Below are 9500 nucleotides of genomic sequence, written 5' to 3'. Positions count from 1 at the left end.
GACTGCCTCTGCCTTCCAAGTGCTGGACCACCATATCTGGTTTAGCTCTTACTTCTTAGAGCAGAAACAAATGCAGGGAAATGTGCTGGAAATCACTGTGTACGAAGGAACTCAGGAGGTGAGGCTCAGAGAAAGAGGGATGATGGAGCCTTAGGAAATGCCAGCCCTAGCATTCCAATGTACCCCATAACTCCCAGAGGATGAAAGGAACATCTTCCAGGCTGACCTATATCTTGTTGACACTGTCTAGCCAGATGTTTTTGATAAGCCCCTTCATTTCCATCTCTACCAAAGCAGACTTGTCACTTCAGCCCAATTTGTGGCCACACCAGAGGCACTGGACTAGGGGAACCTCTATCCTGTTCCTTCTACCTCTGAGCCTGCCATTTCCCCACACAGAGAAAAGAAGGGAGAGGAGGAACTCCAACTCTTTGTCTCTGGTAAGAAGATAGAAAGATACCCTTGTTCCTAAACACTCGTCTTCCTGGAAGGGGCAAGGGGAGAGGCACAGCAGAAGGCCCAGGTAGAAGGGCATGAGTTAGCTCCTGCCTCTCTACCTATGTCCACAGTTCAGTAGAAACTCTGCTCTACTTAAAACATTGGGACAGACTCTATGGTTTGGACACAGCAGCTAAAATGATGGCTTCCAATGCTCTCCAGTTGAACACAGTAGAAAAAAAAACCCAAAAACTAAAAAACTTCCTAATGCTACTGATTTTACACCAGGAACTAAGATGAAAAATACTCTGATAGAAACAACTGATTAGTGGAGATTAGGTATATAAGGCTTCACATAGCCCAGAGTCTCCTCAAACTTGGTATGTAGCTGAGGCTGCTCTTCAGCTCATGATCCTCCTGAATTCACCTCTTGAGTAGGGGGTGGGGGATGTGCTACCATACCGAGCCAAACACAATTTACATACACCAGAAATTTCCAGAGTGAGTACTGTTCATGACTGGCCTGGGGCAGCTGATCATCTCAGCCATCACTGTCACAGCCCTTCAGTCTTGAATCTGAACTGGTCACGATGCATCTCCAGAACACAGTTGTGCTTGTAAGTGTCACTGAACTAGCATTTCTAGCCTTGGATTGAAACTGTCTAGCAGGGCTAGAGGGATGGTTCAGCACTTAAGAACTCTTGGTCCTTTTAAGCTAGTTCCAAGTCCTCACATGGGGTGAGTCATGACTGCATGTAACACTACCTACACACACACACACACACACACACACACACACACACACACACACAAACACACACACACACAGAGTAAGTCTCTAAGAGATAACGTCAAGCATGGTCTGGAATGTAGCCCAGTTGGTAGAGTCCTTGCCTAGCATGCCAAAAGGCCTGAGTTTGTTCCCAGCATGTACCAATGTGATATTACATGTCTATAATTCAAGCACTTTTGGGCAGAAGTAGATGATCAGAAATTCAAAGTTATCATTAGCAATAAAGTGAGTGTGAGGTCAGCCTTCGATATATGAGCCCCTGCCTCAAGAAGAAAACAAAATGTCATGCAAGCCATGTGTGCTCATCCCAATTCATGTGGCCCCAGCATTTTACTTTGTGAGAATTTTTAACTAACAGGGGCACAGAATCATCAGAGAGATGAACTGAAAGATTTCTTCAAGTTAACTCTGACTGTAAATGTAAGATGGCTTGGATCTGGGTTGCCCAAAGAAAGCCAAGGATTATTCTCAGCTACAGTACAAAATCAGTTTATTGAAAGGTAGCTTATAGTCAGTGATGTCTACAGAAGCATAAATACCCTGGAACGTCACAAAGGTGAGATGAGGGAGAAGGAGGTTACTGTATGTTAAACTGATTAAATAATTAAGAAAGCTTGGTCATCATGTTTTAAATATCTGATCATTTTTAGTTACATATCTCTGCGTGATGTGTGCCCATGAGTATAGGTGTTTGTAGAGACCTTAGGTATTGGAACTCCTGGAGCTGGAGTTGCTAGACATGGGTGTTGGGAACTGAACATGTCCTCAACAAAAGTACTATGAGATCTTAACCAATGAGCCATTTCTCCAACATATCATATTCACGCTTAAGAACTTTTGGTCCTGGACACCCGTATTAAGTGTGCTGCTTGGGAATGATGTTGTTTTCCTAGTAAAGTGTCAAGATCTGCTTAAATATGTTTCCAAAGGCATTTTTCTTTAAGCAAAGTTTCCCCCTGTAAAGGTCTATAATGAGGTCATATATAATATACATTTTATTTCTGTGCAGTAGAGAAGAGTCAAATGAAAGGGAAGGGCACAAAGCCACACTGGACAGCCATATACATAGAGACAGATTACACAGTCCTGGGGACCCACACCAGAGGGGCAGACAAAAACACAACATGCAATATTAGCACCATGAGCTTTTAACTAGTTAGGGCTCGGGGCTCTGCTGGGATGTCCAACCTGTGCCTCTAAGAACAAATAAACAAATAACCTCTGTACAAAGCAGCCACCTACTGGAAATACTGTAATCTGTAATAATACTTAGTAATAATAGTGGAAATCTGGACATCTCAAACAATAATCTTATGTAGTGCTGCCCCCTGCTGGAGGACACAGAGTATGGCTTGGTTGGGTGCCTTCCAAGCCTTCCAAGCGGACCCAACTAAGACAGAAAGAAAAAGCATGAATTTTCTCTGTGACTTGGCAGACAAAGGCACTATAACACTGGCATGGCTGAGACTGAGTCTACTGTCACCAGGATGTGCCCAGCACAGTGACCTGGGACTCATCTGTCACCACTGATGGACTTGCCTCCTCCCCAGGGACTGAGGGTACTGTCCTGTCTACTAGGTCTCTTCTTTTCCCAGTTCAGCAGGCAAGGATGCCCTGATGAAGCAGTCTTAGCCTCACCTGCCTTCCAATCATGTACATTACAAAAATGCATGCTTCTAAAGACAGGATTAGTAACCGAGGCTGAACAGTTATTTTCCTTCTGGCCTCTTCCGTGTGTGCAGCTAAGCAGATCTCATTTGGTTTGAACGAAGATTTCAAACAAGTCTTATTTTAAAAAATCAACCCTATTGTCCCTGCTTTATAATTTCCCTCCCCTTTGAAGCCACGGTATTGCTGTCTGTGGCACTTGTTCAGAGCAGGCTCTATGCACATATCAAATCATCTTCCTCCACCAGCAAACAGTATTGCCCTCTCTGAGATGGCAGCAAACCTCTGCTTCATGTTGTCATGTGCACACAAAGAAACACCAATGCCATGGACCTAGCAATGCCAAACCACTCTCTGCTCTAGACCAAAGCTGGAGGCACACTGAGAGATATGTGTGCTGTCCCATCACCTGCCTGGGACTTGAACCCCACCCTGGGACTCATGGGCACTTGGTTATGAATGGGCAAGGAAGGGTGAGTCTTGCCTTTACTGTGTTTACAGAGAATCAAAGCCAAGATGCTGGGCTGAGTGCTGGGGCTACTGAAGCCTCATCATCAGTGGGGGGAGCACATGTGGGTTCCCAAGACTTGAAGGACCTTGGTGGAGTAGGGCCTGCTTCCTTCCCTCCTGTAGCTGTAGAGGGATATGTCCCTGAGAGTTATGTCTGGCAGGGGAATCTCTGGGTGATCACATGTACTGAAGGGCCTGGAGTGGCCAGTGATGCAACTGGAAATGAGATGATCGAGTTTCCCAGCTCTCTTGGAGGTTAAGAAGGATCTTCCCCTTTGTGTGACCATCCATGACCACTGTTCTCTGCAGCACCCCCTGGGAACGTACAGAAGACATTTCAGCCCAGGAAGGCAAAGCTTCTGAAAGTCTTGCTTCCACAGGGATGGCATCTGTACTCCTCGGTGCTAGCCTTTTGAACCTGTCTACATCTTCATCTCCTGTATGATTCTCTAATCCTGTATGTTTTTCTAATGAATAAGGAAAGATTTTTTTGGTGACAATTTAAATAGTTTTATTATTCCATGTTGCTTGTTTTGGGTCCCTGTGGAACAATGCTATACCCTCTACTTTGACTTAATCCACCTCTTCAATGGTGGGGCCTGAAGAACCACCACCAGATGGAGGAGCTCCTCCACCAGGGAAGCCACCAGGCATTCCTCCAGGCTTGCCACTAGCACTCAGGTACAACTTGGTGATGAGAGGGTTGCAGACCTTCTCCAGTTCTTTCTGCTGATGCTCAAATTCTTCCTTCTACGCAGTCTGGTTCTTATCCAGCCAGCTGATGATTTCATTGCACTTGTCAAGAATCTTCTGTTTGTCTTCATCATTTATCTTGCCTTGAAGTTTCTCATTCTCAACAGTTGCTTTCATGTTGAAGGCATAAGACTCCAGCGAGTTCTTCTATAGACATGACTTGAAAATTGTCCATGAATTCTGCTGTTGAGGATTCAGCCAACATCAGAATGAAAATATGTGAGAATTGCATCTAGGATGAACATTTATGCCTTGCCTTCTGATTATTCTCAAAAAATAGAGCATAACAACTATTTATAAGGCATTTCTTTGACATATTACAAGTAACTTAAATATAGTTTAATTTACATAAGAGGCTATATGTATGTTATATGTAAATACGTCATTTTCTAGAAGGGATTTTTAATATTCATAGCTTTTGGTATTCATGGGATGCCTGAAACCAACCTCCAATGAATACTATGGAGAACTATTATTTATGTATGAGGATCAATAAAACCCCTGGGCATTATATATTTGTGACCAATATATACTACGAAAGAAATTCTTGGAGCTGTAATATTTTAACTCACACCCATATACTACAAGAATGAATCCACTAGGAATTTCTTAAATTACTTGAATAAGAAGGGTAATACCTAAATTAAGTTGGGATAGAAAAAAATGAAATGCCCAGAGATATCAAGCATTTATATTTGGTAATAGACTTAGAACTCTGGTGCTAGAACCAGATTAAGGAAGCATGCCATATGTCTATTACTACATAGACTTCACATTAGAGTTAATAAAAATTTCATAGACTATCCTAATGTAAACATTAGGATAACCCTCTAACCCTGAATGAACCGTGCCCTACTTTGGTTTCTATTGCTATGATCAAACACGAAACAATATTGCACTTTCAAAAAATGGCACTGGTTCAACTGGGGATCACCATGTAGAAGAGTGCAAATCGATCCATTCATATCACCCTGTACCAAGCTCAAATACAGGGGGATCAAGGACCTCCACATAAAACCAGATACACTCAAATTAATAAAAGAAAAAGTGGGGAAGAGCCTCAAACACATGGGCACTGGGAAAAGTTTCCTGATCAGAATACCAATGGCTTCTGCTCTAAGATCGGGAAATGAGAAATGGGACCTCATAAAATTGCAAGGCTTCTGTAAGGCAAAGGACACTGTCATTAGGACAAAACAGCAAACAACATGTTTGGAAAAGTTCTTTACCAATCCTATCCAATAGAGGGCAAATATTGAACATATACAAAGAACTAAAGAAGTTAGACTCCAGAGAGTCAAATAACCCTATTAAAAATGGGGTACAGAGCTCAAAAAAGAATTCTCACCTGAGGCATATTGAATGGCTGAGAAATACCTAAGGAAATGTTCAACAGCCTTAGTCAACAAGGAAATGCTAATCAAAACAATCCTGAGATTCCACCTCATACCAGTTAGAATGGCTAAGATCAAAAACTCAGGTGGCAAAAGTACCCATTGAGGATGCTGAAAAAGAGAAAGACTCCTCCATTGTTGGTGAGATTGCAAGCTGGTACAACCAATCTAAAAATCAGTCTGGAGATTCCTCAGAAAAATGGACGTAGTACTACCTGAGGATCCTGCCATACCATTCCTGAGCATATACCCAAAAGATGTTCCAAAATATAAGAAGGACACATGCTCCACTATGTTCATACCAGTCTTATTTATATAATTCCCAGACGCTGGAAAGAAGCCAGATGTCCTTCATGAGAGAAATGGATACAGATAATCTGGTACATTTACACAATGGAATACTACTCAGCTCTTAAAAACAATGACTACATGAAATGCTTATGAAAATTAATGGAACTAGAAAATATCATCCTGAGTGAGGTAACACAGTCACAAAAGAACACACATGTTACCACTCACTGATAAATAGATATTAGCTCATAAGCTCAGAATATGTTAGAAACGAGTCACAAACCATATGAAGCTCAAGAAGTGGGAAGATAAAAATGGTGATCTTCATTCCTTCATAAAAGTGAGAGCAAAATACTCATGGGAGGACATACAGGGACATAGAGTGTATCAGGAACTGAGGAAAAGGTCATCCAGGAATCCTTCCCATATTCAGCCTCTAAATCCAGTCACTATTGCTGATGACAAGATGTGCTTGCTGACAAGAGACAGATATGGGTGTCTTTGAGACGCTCTACCAGAGCCTGACTGATACAGATGGGCTAACCTTTGGGTTGAACAATAGGACCCCAATTACGGAGTTAGAGAAAAGACAGAAGTAGGTGAAGCGGCTTGCAACACCTTAGGAAGAACAACAGTATCATCCAATGAGACCTCACACAAGAGCTCCCAAGGACTAAACCAGCAACCAATGAGTACACATGGAAGGACCCATGACTCCAGCCACATATGTAGCAGAGGATGGCATTGTCCCCATCAATAGGAAGGGAAGCCCTTGGTCCTGTGAAGGCTTGTTTCCTCAATGTAGGGAAATGCCGGTGTTCAGTTTGGAATGGGTGGGTGGGAATTGGAGCGTCTTCATAGAATAAGAGGGAGGGGGAGGGGATGGCCGAGGCTGGGAAAGGGAGTAACATTTAAAATGTAAATACATAAAATATCCAAGAAAAAATACAGTTGAAAAACCAAATACACATAGTGATACCCTAACAACATGAAGCATTTATGCGTTTGGTTTTGAAGCACTGAATTTGGACAATGGAAGTTTGTAATACAAAGAGTAGATGGTTAAATATTCCCAGCTACCAGACTTGTTTCTATTTTTATTCTTTTATCCCCTTACTCCTTTTAATATTCTTTCTTTATTTCATTACTGTTTGGACTATCACATTGTTAATGCTCTTCGCTTTAGCTGCACGTACAATATTATTCAAGAGTAAAAAGGGTGAACAATCGGGTTGAAAAGTATGCAGTTTACTCACAAATGGTGTGTGGAATAGACAAAGATGAGCATGTAGATCTGGATCCTTTAGGTGTGTGGGGGGTGCAGGGCTTGCTGTGATGGGAGAACTGGGTTCTGATGTTGCCAAGTATTAAGGGTTTCTGTTGCTTATGTCCTTGTGCTTGAGTGCTGCCATCTGTATATCTCTGGGTTTGATTGGTCTAGCTGTCTCTCACTGGAGTCTGTCCCTACTGCAAGCCTGTTGACCTGTGAGCCTGTGATTCTGTGATGCTGGATACATCAGAACTTCTTGAGGGTCAAGCTGCTTCTACGTGTGGACTCAGTGGGGTCATCTAAAATTGTGAAAGCATTAAGAATAATATTACTTTTGAAATTACTCTGTTCATATATAGAAGTAAATATTCATATATACATACACACACATATACAAATAAATAAAAAATTAGGCTCCAAATATCAAATGTGTTCCCACAATTTTTATATCTCTTTTTTATCATTTTTAATTTAACCTGTGTATTATCCTAATTTTTAAACAGCCTTAAACTTCCTTGACCAATCTAGCAATTAGTTACAAAATTTCTAATGGGAGAAATTGAGGAGTATACTCTCTGGCAACATTCCAGACCCCACTTGAAAATGCCTAGTGTCATCTGTGCCCTCTGAACACAGGGACCTAGGAGCATTCAGGGGCACGACGCTTCTAGTTCCTGCCCTCCCTGAGAGCTGAAAATCAGCTGCCAGGAGCAACTACAACCCTGAGAACAGAACACTCTGTTCTTGGAACTGGCTGAAAGTGAACAGGAAAAGAGGTCCACAGGAGTGCAGACACACGGGCCTACAGGAGAATCAAGCCACAGCCAGAAACAGCAAGACAAGCTAACTTCAGAGACAAACTGATGATGAGAAGTAAGCACAGGAAGACAAACAACAGAAACTAAGACTACTTGGCATCATCAGAGTCCAGTTCTCCCTTCAAAGGAAATATTGGATATCCAAACACACTGGAAAGGCAAGACTTAGATTTTAAATCCCGTTTTATCATGACGATGGGGGACTTAAAGAAGGTCAGAAATAACTCCCTTAAGGAAATACAGGACAACATCGGTAAACAAGTACAAGACCTTAAAGAGGAAACACAAAAATCCCTTAAAGAATTACAGGAAAACACAACCAAGCAGTAGAAGGAATTAAACAAAACCATCCATGAGTGAAAAATGTAAATAGAAACAATAAAGAAAGCACAAAGAGAGACAACCCTGGAGAGAGAAGATCTAGGGAAGAGATTAGGAGTTGTAGATGGGAGATTCACCAACAGAATACAAGGAAGAGAAGATAGAATCTCAGGGGCAGATGATACCATGGAAAACATCAGAAGAACCGTCAAAGACAATGGAAAAAGCAGAAAGTTCTCAGCCCAAAACATACAGGAAATCCATGGAAGAATGAGAAGCTCAAACCTAAGGAATATAGGTATAAAGAGAGAGAAGACTCCAACCTTAAAGGGCCAGTAAATATCTTCAACATATTATAGAAGAAAACTTCCCTAACCTAAAGAAAGAGAAGCGCATAAACATACAAGAAACATACAGAACTCCAAACAGACTGTAACAGAAAAGAAATTTCCCCTGTCACATAATCGTCAAAATACCAAATGCAGAAAACAATGAAAGAAATTTCAAAGAAGTAAGGGGAAAAGGTCAAGTAACATATGAAGGCAGACCTATAAGAATTACTCTGGACTACTCACCAGAGATTATGAGAGTCAGAGTTCCTGGACAGAAGTCATACAGAACCTAAGAGAACACAACTGTGAGCCCAGGCTATTATATCCAGCAAAACTCTCAATTAAGATAGAAGAAGAATCCAAGATATTCCATGACAAAACCTAATTTACAAAATCTCTTTCTACAAATACAGCCCTACAAAGGATATTATGTATAAAAGCCCAACACAATGAGGGAAACCACACCCAAGGAAAAGCAAGAAAGTTAATCTCTTTGCAACCAAAATAAAGAAGAGAAACACACAAACATAATACCACCTCTAAATACAAAAATACCAGAAAGCAACAAGCACTATTCCTTAATATCGCTCTACAAAAATGGACTCAATTCTCCAATAAAAAGATACAGACTGACAGATTGGATACTTAAAGAGTACCCAGCATTTTGCTCCATAGGAAACACACTTAAGAGACAAATATTGACCCTACCCCCGAGTAAAAGACTGGAAAACGACTTTCCAAGCAAATGGTCCAAGGAAGCCAGTGAGAGTAGTCATTCTAATGTTGCATAAACCAAAAGTCATTAAAAAAGATAAGAAAGAAAACGTCATATTCATCAAAGGAAAAATCCACCAAGATGAACTCTCAATCCTAAATGTCTATGCTCCAAATGCAAGGGCATATACATTCATA

Source organism: Rattus norvegicus, chromosome 17 (genome assembly GCF_021556685.1).
Source record: "Rattus norvegicus strain SHRSP/BbbUtx chromosome 17, alternate assembly SHRSP_T2T, whole genome shotgun sequence".
NCBI classification, from domain to species: domain Eukaryota; kingdom Metazoa; phylum Chordata; class Mammalia; order Rodentia; family Muridae; genus Rattus; species Rattus norvegicus.
Note: the sequence above shows the minus strand (reverse complement) of the source record.